The sequence below is a fragment of the Amblyomma mixtum genome, chromosome 5 (assembly GCF_055824585.1).
Source record: "Amblyomma mixtum isolate Tamu chromosome 5, ASM5582458v1, whole genome shotgun sequence".
NCBI lineage: Eukaryota > Metazoa > Arthropoda > Arachnida > Ixodida > Ixodidae > Amblyomma > Amblyomma mixtum.
The window spans coordinates 116898808-116913610 of record NC_143016.1 but is presented as its reverse complement, the minus strand read 5'-3'; positions in this window follow the sequence as shown (position 1 = coordinate 116913610).

The window sequence follows — 14803 nt, the reverse complement described above, 5'->3', positions numbered from 1 at the left end:
AGAAGTCTGGTTTGGTTTCGATGACGTGGAGATATTGTGGTGTGCCCTTAAATCTCAGTGTACGAGCGTTTTGTAATTTTGTCGCCACCTCTTAAATCCTAAATCTGAACCCGTATTCAAAGCACCAGAGTGCCGTAGCTAATAAGCCACGCCGCGGCGGGTTTTGTAAAGCACACTGGCCTATGTGTCATATAAAAAAATTCTGGACAAAATCTTTTTTGAGCAGGAAACCGTTCATGACCTCTATTTTTTCAGTAATGTAAGATTTCACTAAACAATCAATATATCGGCGGATCACCCGACTGGCAAGCTTGTATTTTTTTTTCTATTAACGTTTTTGCTCATGTCAAAAGCGTTCCCCATTGGTTTCCTAAGAGAGTATTAACTGTTCGATGCGATCGGATGGAGACACTTTAAAAGAAAAATTTTGCTACATATCAGAAGAATGGGTCATAACCTTCAATATTTCCATAACAGTGTCTTACAATTTTCCAATTTAAGAAATTTTCCTCCGAGAATGTTGGACATGACACATGAACGGGACAATCAGCCGGCCTTCAATATTGTGAGTATCCTACACCAACTATAGAGGCTGAGCTTTAAACTGTAGGGGCTGAGGAGGGCAGTCGCCCCCCTTTCTGAAAGCTCTGAAACGCCAGTGGGACTGGCTGCATACTTCTGGCAAACAGTGCAGGTCTTGCGCGCATTTTTAGTTCAACAAGAATCTAAAAGCCTCGTATCCTTGTTTTCATTCCTGCCAGCCTACATCTCAAGACGAACTGCTGAGCTTTTTATCAGTTCCACATGCTTGAATTCGCTGCAGCGCACCAACGAACAAGGACAGCGTTGCTATGGTGTACGTCGTTCTGTCGGTACATGTTTGTTTTTGTGTACAGCGGTGAATTCAAACCTGTATTTATTAAACGGTGCTAAGCATCGCAGACATGCTGCGGCTGATTGGTGGCTATGAAGCGCTCTGCTTAGGAACACGAAATGGCGAGTCCAATTCTGGTTCACGACGAAGCACATTTCGCTGCGAGTTGCGCCACATCACCGTGGCCACAGAGGATGACGTCACTTGTAGTGCCCCACCGGACTCTGAGGGGAGATGAAAGCATGACCACAGCTCTCACTGATGGTGTGATTAGTTCATGAAGGAACGACCTTTTGTACTTTGTCTGACAGGTCAACTTAACCAAGACACCGGGCTCTGGCACGCACTGAGGGGTGTAGTGGATGGTGGTTCCATACAAAACGTGTTCACGACAGTGTTGGTCAAATGTTTATTAGAACCCCCAAAGGTTGAGTAGATTTGTGATTAAGGGAGTATTAACTAACCGACATCCTCTCAAGCGCAGCCATACGGCTTCAAAAGAAAGCTAAAGGAAAGATACCATTGGCTAGCCGTTCCGGTTAGCTGAGTTAGTAGAGCAACTGCTCCGGTAAAGCGGTGGCCTCGGGTTCGAACCTCGGACCAGGACGAATTTTTCTTTAACTGCAAGGTTTCTGAGAAAGCTCTACAGTTTTCCTTTGTAGCCGTATGGCTGCGCTTGGCTGGATGCCAATGAGTAATTGCTCCCTTATTACAAATCTACTCTACCTTGGGAGGACTCCTCTGGACATTTTATCGTTTCTAAATAAGTTCGCCTACGGACTTTTAGCCACGAACTTTATTTAGCATATCAGATTTGCGTGTTATATAGCTGAGTTTGAACTGTTATTAGGGTAATAAGCTGGGTGAGTAGGCGTATGCTTTTTCTAGCAGTGGGAGGCTGCGCTGTCCAGCTCGAAGCCTGAAGAGCAGCTCAAGCTGATCGACAGGGCTTGAAAGACTGCAAAGGCCACTGGGGCCCTGGACTGAGGGCTCCACCTACGCTGAGAGAAAGAACCCTTGTACAATAATGTTTTTCATTCATTCATTCATTCATTCGCGCTTGAAAAAGAGTCCGATATCCAAACATAGAACGAGAGGGAAAGCGTGTGAGTCACGGACACTGACTGGAGAAAGTTCACTAAAAATCAAAACAGAGTTTGAGAAGGGGCGCTGGTTGCACATGTAGAGGCTGCTAGAAAGGATTATCAGGCGAACACCATGGATATATAGAGCTCTGTAAGTTTCCCTGAAGTTGACAACCACCTTCTACCTGTCTGGGGTGCTAGACACGGTTTCTCCGGCCATGAACACCATGAACAGATGGTGACGGAAATCCAAGAGGTAAGTTTCATTTCATTTTTATTTCAGTTTTCTGAGCAACCAAAACAAAATTCAGGGGGAACTTTGGCTCTCTAGAGTGCTGCAAGGCGAAAGCCTTTCCTGGCGCACTGTTTGACATTGACTGCGAGACTGTTTGTGCTCTACCAGTGCTTTATTTGACTACACACTACAACTACACACTTTCACTGACGACTTTGACTGCTTCTTCATAAAGCAGACTCTCTCTCTGCTTCGATGAGTTCGCTTGTATCACTGGCTCTGTTCGCAGTAATGAGGTATGTAATGTGGTCACCCACGGACGCCTTACGCCCCCTGTCGGAGCGGACGACAATTATTTTATTAGTTGTCGTGTGCTCCAGAAGGGGGCGTCAGGCGTCAAGGTATTTAAATATTTATACAGAAAGAACGTTGACTCACAGTGGCGGAAAAGAACTAGAAAACTAACCAGTAAGTATGCCGGTCATGAGGACGGAGAAAGAAAGAGCATTAAACGACAGGTTAAAAACGCGGAAGTTAAAAATTGGATGAATTCAATGGAAAAAAAACATAGTGTAGAACTATATTGATTCTGGAAAAGGCAGATCAGGAAAGAATTTTTCTATGATAACTCAAGAGGCAGTGCCCTACTTTTTGAAGCTAGATCAGGGTGTCTTAGAACGCGCAGCTACAAAAAGAAATTTAACGAAGAAGATGACACATGTGCAGTGTGTGGTAGATCTGTGGAAACAATTGAACACCTCATAATCAAATGTGATGGTATCCATCCGGATGTCGATGCAGGCACAGTCACTCTTTCTGAGGCCCTAGGATTTAAAGATAACAATGGTCATGTAAATAAATCTGCAGTGGAAGTCAGCAAAAAGCGATTGGAGGATTGGTGGCTGAAAAGCAGAGATGTGACATAAGGTTAGAATTGTAGGAAACCGTAGGCAAAGGTGATGGAGAATCTTAATGAGAATTGCCAACACAGTAAACAAAAAAATAAATAAATAAAGAAAAGCTGAGCATGGTGGCAATTGCCACCACCCCGTTTCAAAGGGGGCGCTCCTATCCATCCATCCATCCATCCATCCATCCATGAACTCATTACTTCGAATCTGTGCACTCTGGTGTCATAACCATTTCGACCAACCGAAAAGCGTGACACCTCTGCTGACAACCTTCTGTCCACAATGATGAGGCATTAAAGGCTTTCGCCTTAAAACTGAGGATGGCCAGAAGAAAGCAGTGTAGCACCAACGCTTCACTATCCTCGCCGCCCCTGGGTATTGAGAGCAAGCAGTGTATACGAATAATCAGGAGTAAAATTTTAACAATACTCATCACAAAGTCGACTTCACAAATACAGTGACATACATGGCTATGTCAGTTTTTGCAATGTAAAAAAAAACTGTAATGAACACTATAACCACAATTTGAAATATCGCATTTCTCTAACAGGCAGCTCCCAGTTCACAGAGGAGTTGTATAATGATTACGAATGGCGATGATTGTGCAGAGGTGTCCTTTTGTATTAAGCCCCTCAAATATAGTAAATCCGAGGATGTAAGTATCTGGTACGCAAACATTTCTCGGGAAGCACGTACTTGACATAATCTCGTTCTTGTTGTTGTTGTTGTGACTTTTATATACTATATAGCAGGAGGGTGAAACTTCGTATACCTCCCAGCGGCCACTAATTACAGACGGTAGCGCCAATTCCTCCTTCAGTGAGGTTCATAGCGATTGGTGTACGAGTTACCTCCGTGACAGCGGACGACCGAAACACACGGGCGCAGAGTGGTGTTCGCATGGCATCTGCTTCACGCAAGGACTGGTCCAAAATCGGGCCCGTTAGGGGAGGTGGGCGGTTGTATCGTTGTGCGCCTGCTCAGCGCCGCGCTTTACTTAGGTTTTCGTACACCCTTTCTTTACTGTTGTGGAATGTTGAAATTGGTTACGCTGCTCGTCAACAATGGTAACCGTAGCGCTGGCCCAATATACGGAGAAGAGAGAACATATTTTCCACGGTTTTATTGACACATACATCCTTCCCGTTACTTTCAGTCTAAAGAGATGTTTACCCGCTCACTTTTCACAAAATTAGATCGTAATGCATCCGCTTTCTGTTAGTTTCCGCACCATCGTCTCTGCTTTCATTTCCTATCTTTCGCTGTGCTATACCCAACAGCCTGATTCATATCCCTTTCCTTTCTCTTTATATTGTGTAGCTAACGTCAATTTTTGCGTACATATCGTAGAGAGAGAGAGAGAAAAAACTTTATTGCACAAAGAATTCGGGGCACGCTCCAGGGTCCCCGCACGACCCCACTGCACTCAAATGTTTATGTTCCTAAGGTCCATAACACTGGCAGCCCGGCCGGTTGCGATGGTCTGCACGGCCGGGTCCTCCGAGCGCAGCAAGGTCTCCAAGTCCTCCCAGGTCTTGAGGTTCTCTAGGTCCCGCGGGGCAGGGTCCGCCGGGCAGACGGAAAGGATGTGAAGGGAAGAGGCGAAGGGTTCTGGGCATAGGGCGCATGCCGGAGTGGGGAAGGAGGGATGATAGTGGGCTAGGGTAAGGGGTGAGGGAAGAGTGTGTCTGTAGTCTGCGCCAGAGCGTTGCGTGTTTGTTATCTAGGGAGGGGTGGGGCGGGGGGTAGAGCTGCCGTGAGGCTCTGTAGGCCTGCGTCAGCTCGCTGAATGAGTGCATGCGCTCCTTCGTGAATCCCCGACCCGAGGGCACCTGAGCCCGGTTTAAAGAACCTCGGGCTAAAAGGTTGGCGGCCTCCTTTCCGGGATTCCTGGAGTGCTCGGGCACCCGTATCAGCTCCACTTGGCGGGGCGGGGGTGCATCGGGCGAGTCTAGTATGCCAAAAGTAGGGACATGGACTCGGCCTCGAGCAAAATTTAGAATCGCAGTTTTAGAATCACTTAAAATGTACCGGGCTTCCGTGCGGGTGATAATAGCAAGTGCAATGGCGGCTTCCTCTGCAGCTTCTGGGGAGGTGTCAGGAGGGAGAGGTAGTGTGAGAACGGCGGATAAAGAGGAGTACACCACAGCTGCTGTCGCTTCATCACCCGTGCAGGCAGCGTCCACCCATACGGCGTCCGGCTCGGGGCCGTATACGCTCGATGGAGTGCCTTCGCACGGGCTCTGCGGCGCTGCTCATGGTGGGACGGGTGCATATTCCTCGGGAGCGGCCTGATGAGGAGCTCCTGGTGAAGGGGTCGTGGGATGGCGAGGAGGGTTGGGTCGTTGGCCGGTATTCTGATTCCGAGGGAGTCCAAGATATACCGACCTGTGGAGGTTTGTGTGAGCCTGATGTATTTGGCCTGTCGGTGGTGGTGGTGGTGGTGAAAACATTTATTCAGAACGGACAGGAGGTGTTTGGATCAGCCCGTAAGGGACCGATCCTTACAAACACTAGGTGGAGGTCCCTAGTATGGGACCCCAGTGGCGGTAGCCGCCGCCCGGGCGCGCCCGACTAAGGCTTGTTGGGCCTGTAAGTCGTGGCAGCCGAGCAGGGTCGCCTCCCAGTCCTCCCGGGTTGGGTTGGGGATAGGGGGAATGGCCGGGTTGGAGGGACAGGCCCACACCATGTGATAGGTGTCCGAAGACACCGCACTACAGTGCGGGCAGTTGCCGCTAAAGTAGGGATCGAAATGTTTTAGGGCTGCCGGGCACAGCAATGTATTGGTGAAGAGGCGGAGAAGGAGCCGCTCATCCGCCTTCTTGAGGCCTTTACAGGGGCTAGGGTAAAGGCGATGGCTATCTTGATAGTAGGTTGCGATATTTTTGAACGTATAGACCGGATTAAAATCGGGTTCCTGATCAGGTGGGGAGGTGAAAACAGCCCGGTGAGAGAGCGCGCGGGCGGCTGCGTCTGCTGCCTCGTTTCCTGCCAACCCCTGATGAGCAGGGGCCCATATGAGGTAACGGTGAGCGGGCTCCGTATACCGTATGCAATTTTGGTATATTTGATATGCTAGGAAGGGAGTGCAGCCTTGTTCGACGTTCCGACAGGCCCATCGCGAGTCGGCGATTATGTATTTTGAATTGGAATGTGAGGCCGCGAGAGCAATCGCGACCTCTTCTGCTTGTGTTGCACTGCGGGCTCTGAAAGTGAGGTCGTTAACTGTGTTGCTGTTGTGAACTACCGCGGCCGTGTACCATAGCGTGACGTCATATCAGGAGCGAGAGGCGGGCTACCAACTCGGCTCGTCGAGTAACGGCGGCCGCTTTCCACGGCGCGCCGCGCTCCTTCCGCTAGAGCGGAACTGCCTGACGAAGGCCAACTTCAGTGCCTTTACCTACGGTTTTTCTCGAGTGACGGCTATGCTCCGAGGTCTAAGAAATGCCTTCTGCCTTACTCGTCCGCGCATACGAAGCTTGTCAAACGAGCAATAGCTTTGGGCGCCTTGAACAATGCCCTCAAAAGATCGTGCCATCACCGACAGCAAGCTAGCATGGAATCTCAGCTGAAACGTCTACGCGAAGCGGGTTTCCCGGATGCCCTCATTTCAGGGATCGGCTTCAAGCTCCTGAAAGATCTCCGCCTATCTAGCCTCCCGATGAGGCCACGCAAAGAAAGAGAGAAGATGGCTGTTATGCAGTATATGCACGGGATCAGCCACTCGTTGAAGAAGATAGTAGGGCGTGCTGGAGTGAATTTGATCCTAACCGCACCCAGAAAGCTCAATATGCTTTGCAGAATGGTGAACGAAGATGCCCCAAAACCAGCGCGGTGCAGTAAGAAACATGAAAAAATGTTCACCACCTGTGACACGGAGGTAATCTACGAGATACCGCTGTCATGCGGCGCATCTTATGTGGGCCAAAGTGGACGCTGCATAAACGACCGTCTACGAGAGCACGCCATTAACATCCGTACGGGATACGGCAGCACGCTGGCAAAACACGTATCTGCCTGTCATTGCACACCTAACCTTGGACGAAGCCAGATTTTGAGGCGGTATAATCATCAACACAAACGTGAACTATACACTCTTAGAAAAAAGGGTGTGAGAAAGGGGTAAAAAGGGCATAGCATGGACTTTTACACCCTTTAGAGGACCCTAGGAATAACTTTACACCCGTTAAAAACACGCTTCCATCACTTATCCCCTTTAAGAAAACTTGCACCCTACTTACACTCTCTACCAGTGTTGATAACTGCGCGTCCGTTCCTGCCCCTAAAAAAGCGGGAAGACTATAGTTTTCTCGTGTGCCACGACGGGGCGCTCGTGCAGCATTTTGTGAGTGCCTTGATGCGCGCCGTCTTCATACAGGGACGGTGAAGAACGTATATAATGGTCGATTTCTATTGTGTGGCAAACACATCAAGTAATTACGCTGAGCAGTCTGTGCTGAAAACGGAATGCAAATCCTTAGAGCTTTTTTTGTTATAGACTATTTCTAGTACGACAAAAAATATTTGATGCTTTAATTTTACATGATGCGACGATAAGCTCCAACGCTCACGTTCTATGCGCATTTTAATCTGTGTTCATTTTCAAGGAAATGTAATATTTCCTCCTCGCGCTCAGCTGCATGTAACAGCAAGATCGGCGGGCCTCGATTTAATGTGATAATTGCACTTACAGCATAAGCTCACGTTGTTTTATAGGACATTCGTGGTTTACGTATTGCGTCAGTTGACGTTACGAGTGCTTAAATAACCTAAATGCAATTTGCACTTGACAACCTTGCTGTTAGCAGGACGGGGGGGGGGGGGGGGGGGGGGGGGGGGGGATGAGCCTAGGGTAATCTTTTACAAAGGAAGAGAAGAAAAACTACTGATTTTTGAGAAGCAAGTTGGGTCCTCGGCCACTTTACCCTCCTCCCTTGCACTGCAATTTCTTGTTTATTTCTCCACTAAATTTGAAAAATACTTTTGAATACTATGCGCCAAGAGAAAAACAGAGAGCAGAATACTGCTTGTCGTAAATAATTATTGTGTGATCAATAAATGAATGCTCAAACTTTGTCACATCTAAAATTTCTCATGGCACACTCGCAAAACAATTTCTGTAAAAGGGCTGTGCAGGGAAGAGGGAAAGGTAGGCGCCTTCGGCCACGGTGACTGCAGCAATTAGTCCAAGTAGTTTTTTTTTTTTTTTTTTTTGTCGCGAGTCCATGGCTCCGCATTTATAAACGACCAAAGGGGACAAGAGTGTTTCGCTTGGAAACCGTTGAAGCTCGCAGTAGGGCGCGCATTCGTCACTTAAACCTGGTTTCCGCGTCTGCTGAATATGTCATGATAAGAGTCTTCTGCGTGGGCGCGGCTCGCTGTCCACTGCAATAGTTTCCTCAAAGTCTGTCTTGTGGTCACAAGCCTCCCTGTGTCCGCCACCGCGCTTCATTTCCTGTTCATTTGTTTGACATCCATTTTTTTCAGCGAAGTTTTTGGTCTCGCCATGACTGTGATCTCGCCGATGTACGATGCCGACCGCGTCCAAGGCTCTTACTTGAGTCATCAGTCAGACGCGGAGCAGTGTAAACCGCTCCCTAGAAACTCTTCCCCCCTCTTGCGTCCATGGTTTACGTTCAGTGACCCGGCGGATGACTAGCAGAAGGCTTAAAAATGCAAGCTGTAACTCGCCCGTAGTCGCACGTGATGAAAGAACCAGTAGGTTCCAAAACGTGTTTTTTTAGTAATTTTTTGGTTGGCGTTCTCTCCAAATTAAATACGAACCAAGAGTCTCGATCACAAGCTCTTTTAAGATCACTTCGTCCATCTCCCATTGCCTAAACCACTATCGAAGAGGCTGCTTGCTTCTTTGGTCTCGTTTTTTTTTTACTTATGGAATGTCCTGGAGGTTTGAAATCAAAAGAGCTACTACGGGGGCTGCATCCTGTCCACCCCCGCCCCCTCCTCTTCCTCCCCTCTCCAAGCCCCCTGGATATTCCCGTGAGGGTTCTCTTGCGTTCCCCGACGCGGAAGCACTTGCAGAAAAGATCAGTCAGGCGCGGCCAGGTGTCGACCAGCGCTGCCGGCACCATGGCGTCCGCCACGCTTCCAAAGATATGTGTCAGGAATAGAAAAAAAAAGCATGAAATGAAGCGGGAAGCGAAAAGAAAAAAAAGACCCCAGCAACGAAGAATATCTACCCTGAGCCGGCGGCGTAGCTTTCTGCTGCCCCGGCCGAAAACTGCGACATCTTAATGACCTTAACTATCAAACATAGGATGAGCTCTTCCCAAAAACATGGAAACGAAGGCTTAGCGGCGCCACTCCAGAGGCCAATGCCTTGCCGAGCACCCAAACTGAAGACCGACCTTCAAATTCTCTGTGTACAGTTTTATTGGAATTTTTCTGTGACCCCAATGAGGAACGAACGAATATTGCAAAACACGCTTTCGCTAGAGAATAATACAGGAGCGAAAGAGACGCGGACGCGCAGCTTACCAGAGCCTTTTAGATTCGCAGCCCTGATAACCGCTTGAAAGATAATAACCCCGTGCTCTCCAGTCTTTGCGCGATTACCTTGCTGTCTGTGCAAAATGCTGACTCCCTGTTCGCACGAGTACAGTCAGTGGTTTGAAGTTATCCCGCATTACGAGCTTTCCGACTGACTTGGCACTGCAAGCGCAAGTGAGTGTGAATGCTAGATAAATGTGTAAATGCTGCAATAAATAAATGTTGTAAAACTTATTTTTTATTAAGTGTGTTCTTTAAAAAAAATTCAATACTTTCAGATAAGCGCACATATCCATGTTTGTCCCACATCCTGTGGACCATCCTGTGTACCATCCTGTGTACCATCCTTTCATGCACCTTTTTTTTCGATTATGTATGTATGCTTACCTAAGACTTCATAAACTAGTACCTACATGTTTAAAACACATTGGCTTCATCTGCTCTCCTGCTATAATTACAAGCTGACATTTGCATTGTTTTGATACCTGGGACATCCTCTTGAAAGAAGTACACCAATGAACATTTGAAATTTATGAAATTTGAATTTCAGATGTTGTATGAAATTTCAAACCATTAAATTTCCCCAGGAGTGCGCCGATAAGGACGACTGCACTGATACTGTTGTTTACATCGCTGCGTACGAACATCTAGTGCTCGTTTTCATGAAATAAAACGCAATCTGCGCTTTAATTATATTAAACAATCTCTCCTCTTTTGTACCGGTTGTACCCGTGCTTGTTTAGGCAGTGCGACAATCTGTGGGAAGCGCCGATGTGATCGCTCACCTGAGAAACATATGACAGCCGGGTTGTTGCCATCGCGTAGGAACGGCACTTATCACTAATTGTCCCTGCTTCTTCCGACGTGAGCAGTACTCTATTTTAAACTACTTTATCCAGAAGTTTGTTTGGTGACCGTCCGCGTTAAATGAAATGGCCTGACTTGTTATCCACAAACTAGCGTCGGCGACGACTGCTCTTGGCCGTAAAGCACTGCTCGGCGGTCTGGGTCACACCGACGCTTCCCGTTCATCATATGTGCGCCCTGCGATGTAAGCAATAGTTGACTTCAGCTCACAATTTTCGTAACTACACTCGCTGACCATTGGCATTTGGTTGTAAATTCGCTATTCACAACCGCCGCAATCACAGACCTCAGCCTGTGGACTCGCTAGGCCTAGTCGTCGCGAAAGGGAAGGGAGTCGTCGACTAAAATTGATTTCGCAAGCGCTTGTCGTTGGTGAGTGTTCACCTGTGCACATTTGAAATGAAGCCGTTCATTTCGCTTATTTCTAACACGGATAATGTAGAAGCGCGAATATATTCACGCTCAGCCGCCGACCTGCCGAGGACACGAAGGCTGACTGTCCGCCGATCGAATTCGTCGGTGTCGTTGACCTAAAAAACTTTTCCCACTACAGTCACATTATAGTGCATTAGATAGTTCACTATAATCACATGCTGCTGTTGACCGTGAGAGTGTTATTGTCGGACTAGTGTGACCGCAATGACTGCCGCTGTCGTCTTCATTGTACTCTTAAAACAAGCTAAGGCTTATTCGAATGCGTTTGGAAAGTGTCCTGCAGCACCGTGGGGGTCCGTCGAGTCCGAATGCCATTCGACTCAGATCCCATTCTAACGCAACCGCGTAGCACAGGTATAATTCTCCACGGTAATCAATTACATTTCCGATGGAGACATATTAATTGTAATCGGTTTGCTATTTTCTGTAAGGTGTACAAGACTGATGTCAAACAGAGCTGTGCCAGCTGCGTCCTCATTTTCTACCTGATCAAGGAATGCGGTTTGTACCACTGCTCACTGTAAAGAGGTGGGGAGGAAAAGGGAAAAAAATGTTTTTTTTTGTATTCATCTCTCTTTCCTCGGCTGTTCTGGGGGAAGCGGAGACGGTAGAGGTGAAATACCAAGAAAGCAGACACGAGGGACAAGCGGAAACCGGTTCGGAGAAGGAAAAGAAGAGAAGAAGCAAGAATCTGCCTGCAGAAGGAGAAAAGGGTGAAAGGCACGAAGAAAGGCTGCAGAGGACACGTGGGTTCGCTCATTCGTCCTTCCGCGAATAGAGCGCGACCCGTCACTGGGAGCTGCTGCCGGATGTAGTTTGCACTTCGCGCCTCTGGACGGTGCTTCTCACGCTGTCTGCTATGCGACTCTGTGGTGTGCAGTCGCCGAGGGAATAACGCGTTTCGATAGCCTGCCAACAGGCTTACTTCGCGACGACGTCATCAATCCTGGTAAGTACCGTCGAACGTTTATCTGCTTGTATTTTGTAGAAGGGTGAGGAATTACTTATGCTCATGTACACTTTCACTAAAATAATTCAATTTCGTCATCGTCTGTCCGTGCATCTTAGAATAAATATATGCAGACTAATTGTCATGGTGCAAATTGCGTAGCACCCTTATATCTCCAGCAATAAGGTTTGGGCGCGAAGCTTTTACATGTTTTCGACGCAGTCGCCTTTCATCAGCTCTTGGCGGCGGGTGTACAGGGTCAATCACACTTAGAGGGAACAAGGCTCCGCGTGGCTTGCGACCAACCACCATTGCGCCAAAGCCGGTAACAAACCCGTGCAACGGGGCACATGACACGAAGCACCACTTCGAGGTCCCTCTTCTCGTGCACCACTGTGCATTGATTCATGAACGGGTTTGATGCAAAGGCACTCCGCAGGCACGCGGCCACGTGGAGCCGTGTTCTAAGTGTGATTGACCCTGTACGTTGCAAATTGCATGCAACCTCCAGCACGAGTGCAGCTAATAGGGCATTTAAGCTTCAGAGGTTGAGTCCTACTTTCATTTACGAACCTTGATGATTGCTCTGAATGGTTGAAATCTAAAAAATAATTGAATTGGAGACCAAAACTTTCTATGATGCGGCCCAATGCCATTTGGCAATCTTTGTTCCAGACGCACGTGGTTCGGGAGTGCACCGAGATATGTTTCATTTCATTTCATTTCATTTATTTCATCCTTAAAGGCCCAAGGGCATTACATAAGGAGGGGGCTACAATTCATATAAAAGAAGCATAAAAAACACACGCACAATGAACACACACAACAAACTTCAAAGCTAAAGAGAAAAAAAAAATAAAGATAAAAGATAAAGGGTTTACATGTTCAGTGAAAGCATACAAAAGAAAAAAAAATTCGCTTGCGGTAGCGAGCACAGATGAAAGTCAGTGATCAACACGTGTTAAAAATGACAAGGAATTCACTTATTCTGAAGATGACGGGCCAGTTCTGTACGAAAAGATTTTGAATCGTTGCATAAAACTATGTCGTTAGGTAGGGCATTCCAGAGTGTTATTGCATTGGGAAAAAATGAACTATTCATTGCTAATGTACGGGTCTTGATACCGGCTATGGGGTGGCTATGGCTGAGGCGACTTGAAGTTCTTATCGGGGATTTTAGAAGTGGGTGTCTTGAAGCTGGATGATGGAAGAAGTTATGAAGCAGGCAAAGACGTGAAATTATGCGGCGTGATTCAAGTGATGGGAGGGTGTGACAGTTACTGCATCATTTCCTTTCCTCAAAACCAATTTTCAGTTCTTTCTCCAAGCCGTTCACAAGCTTCACCCGCAAACATTTTTCTATCGCTATTTCACGTCAGTAAACCCTCAAAACAGTTAACAACTTGCAAAATTGCCGCTGACTTAAGCTGGAACCACATGGCGCGTTTTTGGGCGCGAATGCCGCGCGGATGGTGGGACGCGCGCGTCATTTTGACGCGTGCCCAGCATAATCCAACACAAAATCGCGCCGCGGTGTGGTTCTACGCTTGTAGAAAAAAACGCCTCGCGCTGCGCGTCCACTGACGTCACGGCCGGCGTCCACCAATCAGCGTGCAGGCACGTGTCATTTTGGTTTTTCGGTCTGCCAACAGATGGCTCTGCTCTCCGCGCATCTCGGCCATACCTTTTTGGGGAAACTTTGCTCTTTCTTCGGAGGAGCTGGCTTTACTGTTGAGCACGTCCAAAGAGCCAGGTGCATTCACGCATCGTGTTCGTTCGCGCGTAGTGTTCGGCCAACATGCACAAAACAATCTTTAACGAGGCATAATTACACGAAGATTGTTTTTATTGTAGTGTCCTGTAATTTAAAGGGCATATTATATATGCGGTAACAGATAATTCACCTCGTTGGCAGTTGTGTGGTCTGGCAACCCGAAAAAACGCGGCGCGACAGCGCTGCTTCATTTTTCTCGTGCGGGTGCTACCGCGTCGGCGGCAACGCGGGCGTTTGCCGCGCGTCGCGTTTTTCGCTCGCGAAAAACGCTCCATGCGGTTCCAGCTTACGAAGATATTTTCAAAAAAAAAAAGATTTTTTCCCAAGTCTGCGTTATGAAATCCTGCTCGGCTCACAAAAGGGGAGATGCGTCAGTCGATGCCGAAATAGATTAGGGGCTTCTCCCACCTTCCTTTTCTAGAAAGAATGCGAGACTGTTAAATCGGAAACCATCCTTCTTGAGAATCTGACGTATATAATTTTGCAAGTTGTTGCAGAAAGAAACGCATGATCTCAGTGCGCATGCGCCTTTGTTGCACGCAGGCGCTGCGATAAGGAGCTAAACTTTCTGAATTCAGCCGGAATTTTTCTAGCGCCAAAAGCATAACTGGACAACAACTTTCTCTTCAGTTTATTTTTGCTTGCGAAAAGTGTTCCAGGCTCATAATATTAGTGAATAATTGGTAGCACCACTGCATGCATGACAGGTGAATAAAGATACCCTGCCTCTTCTTTTAGAACCGTCAATTATACTGCTTTTCGGTTTCGTATGTCTTCCTGATTTCAGCAGCATCATCGTGCCCCTTTGAATCAACGCCGGAAGAACGCTGCAAATAAAAAAAAGAATAAAAAAACTAGGCCATTTTCGAAGTTGGAGCTGCGCGCTACTTCCACTGCATGTTTGATATGTGCATCAAATGAGGAGCCTACAGTTTGGTCTACTTGTAGGGGCATGCATGTTCTTCTGTCAAGTAGCAGAACGATTCTACAATGATTTGGTGTCCAGAGCTTGTGTTGTTCATTCTTCTATTTATTTTCTTGGCCTGTAATCTGTAAATCAGCTGCTCCGCAAGGTTTCTTTTCCAACCATAAGGTCTCGTTCCCAGACGACACTCTCGCATACATTGTGAGTCAAGTTCCCCCTTCTGAGGAAACTGGCTTGT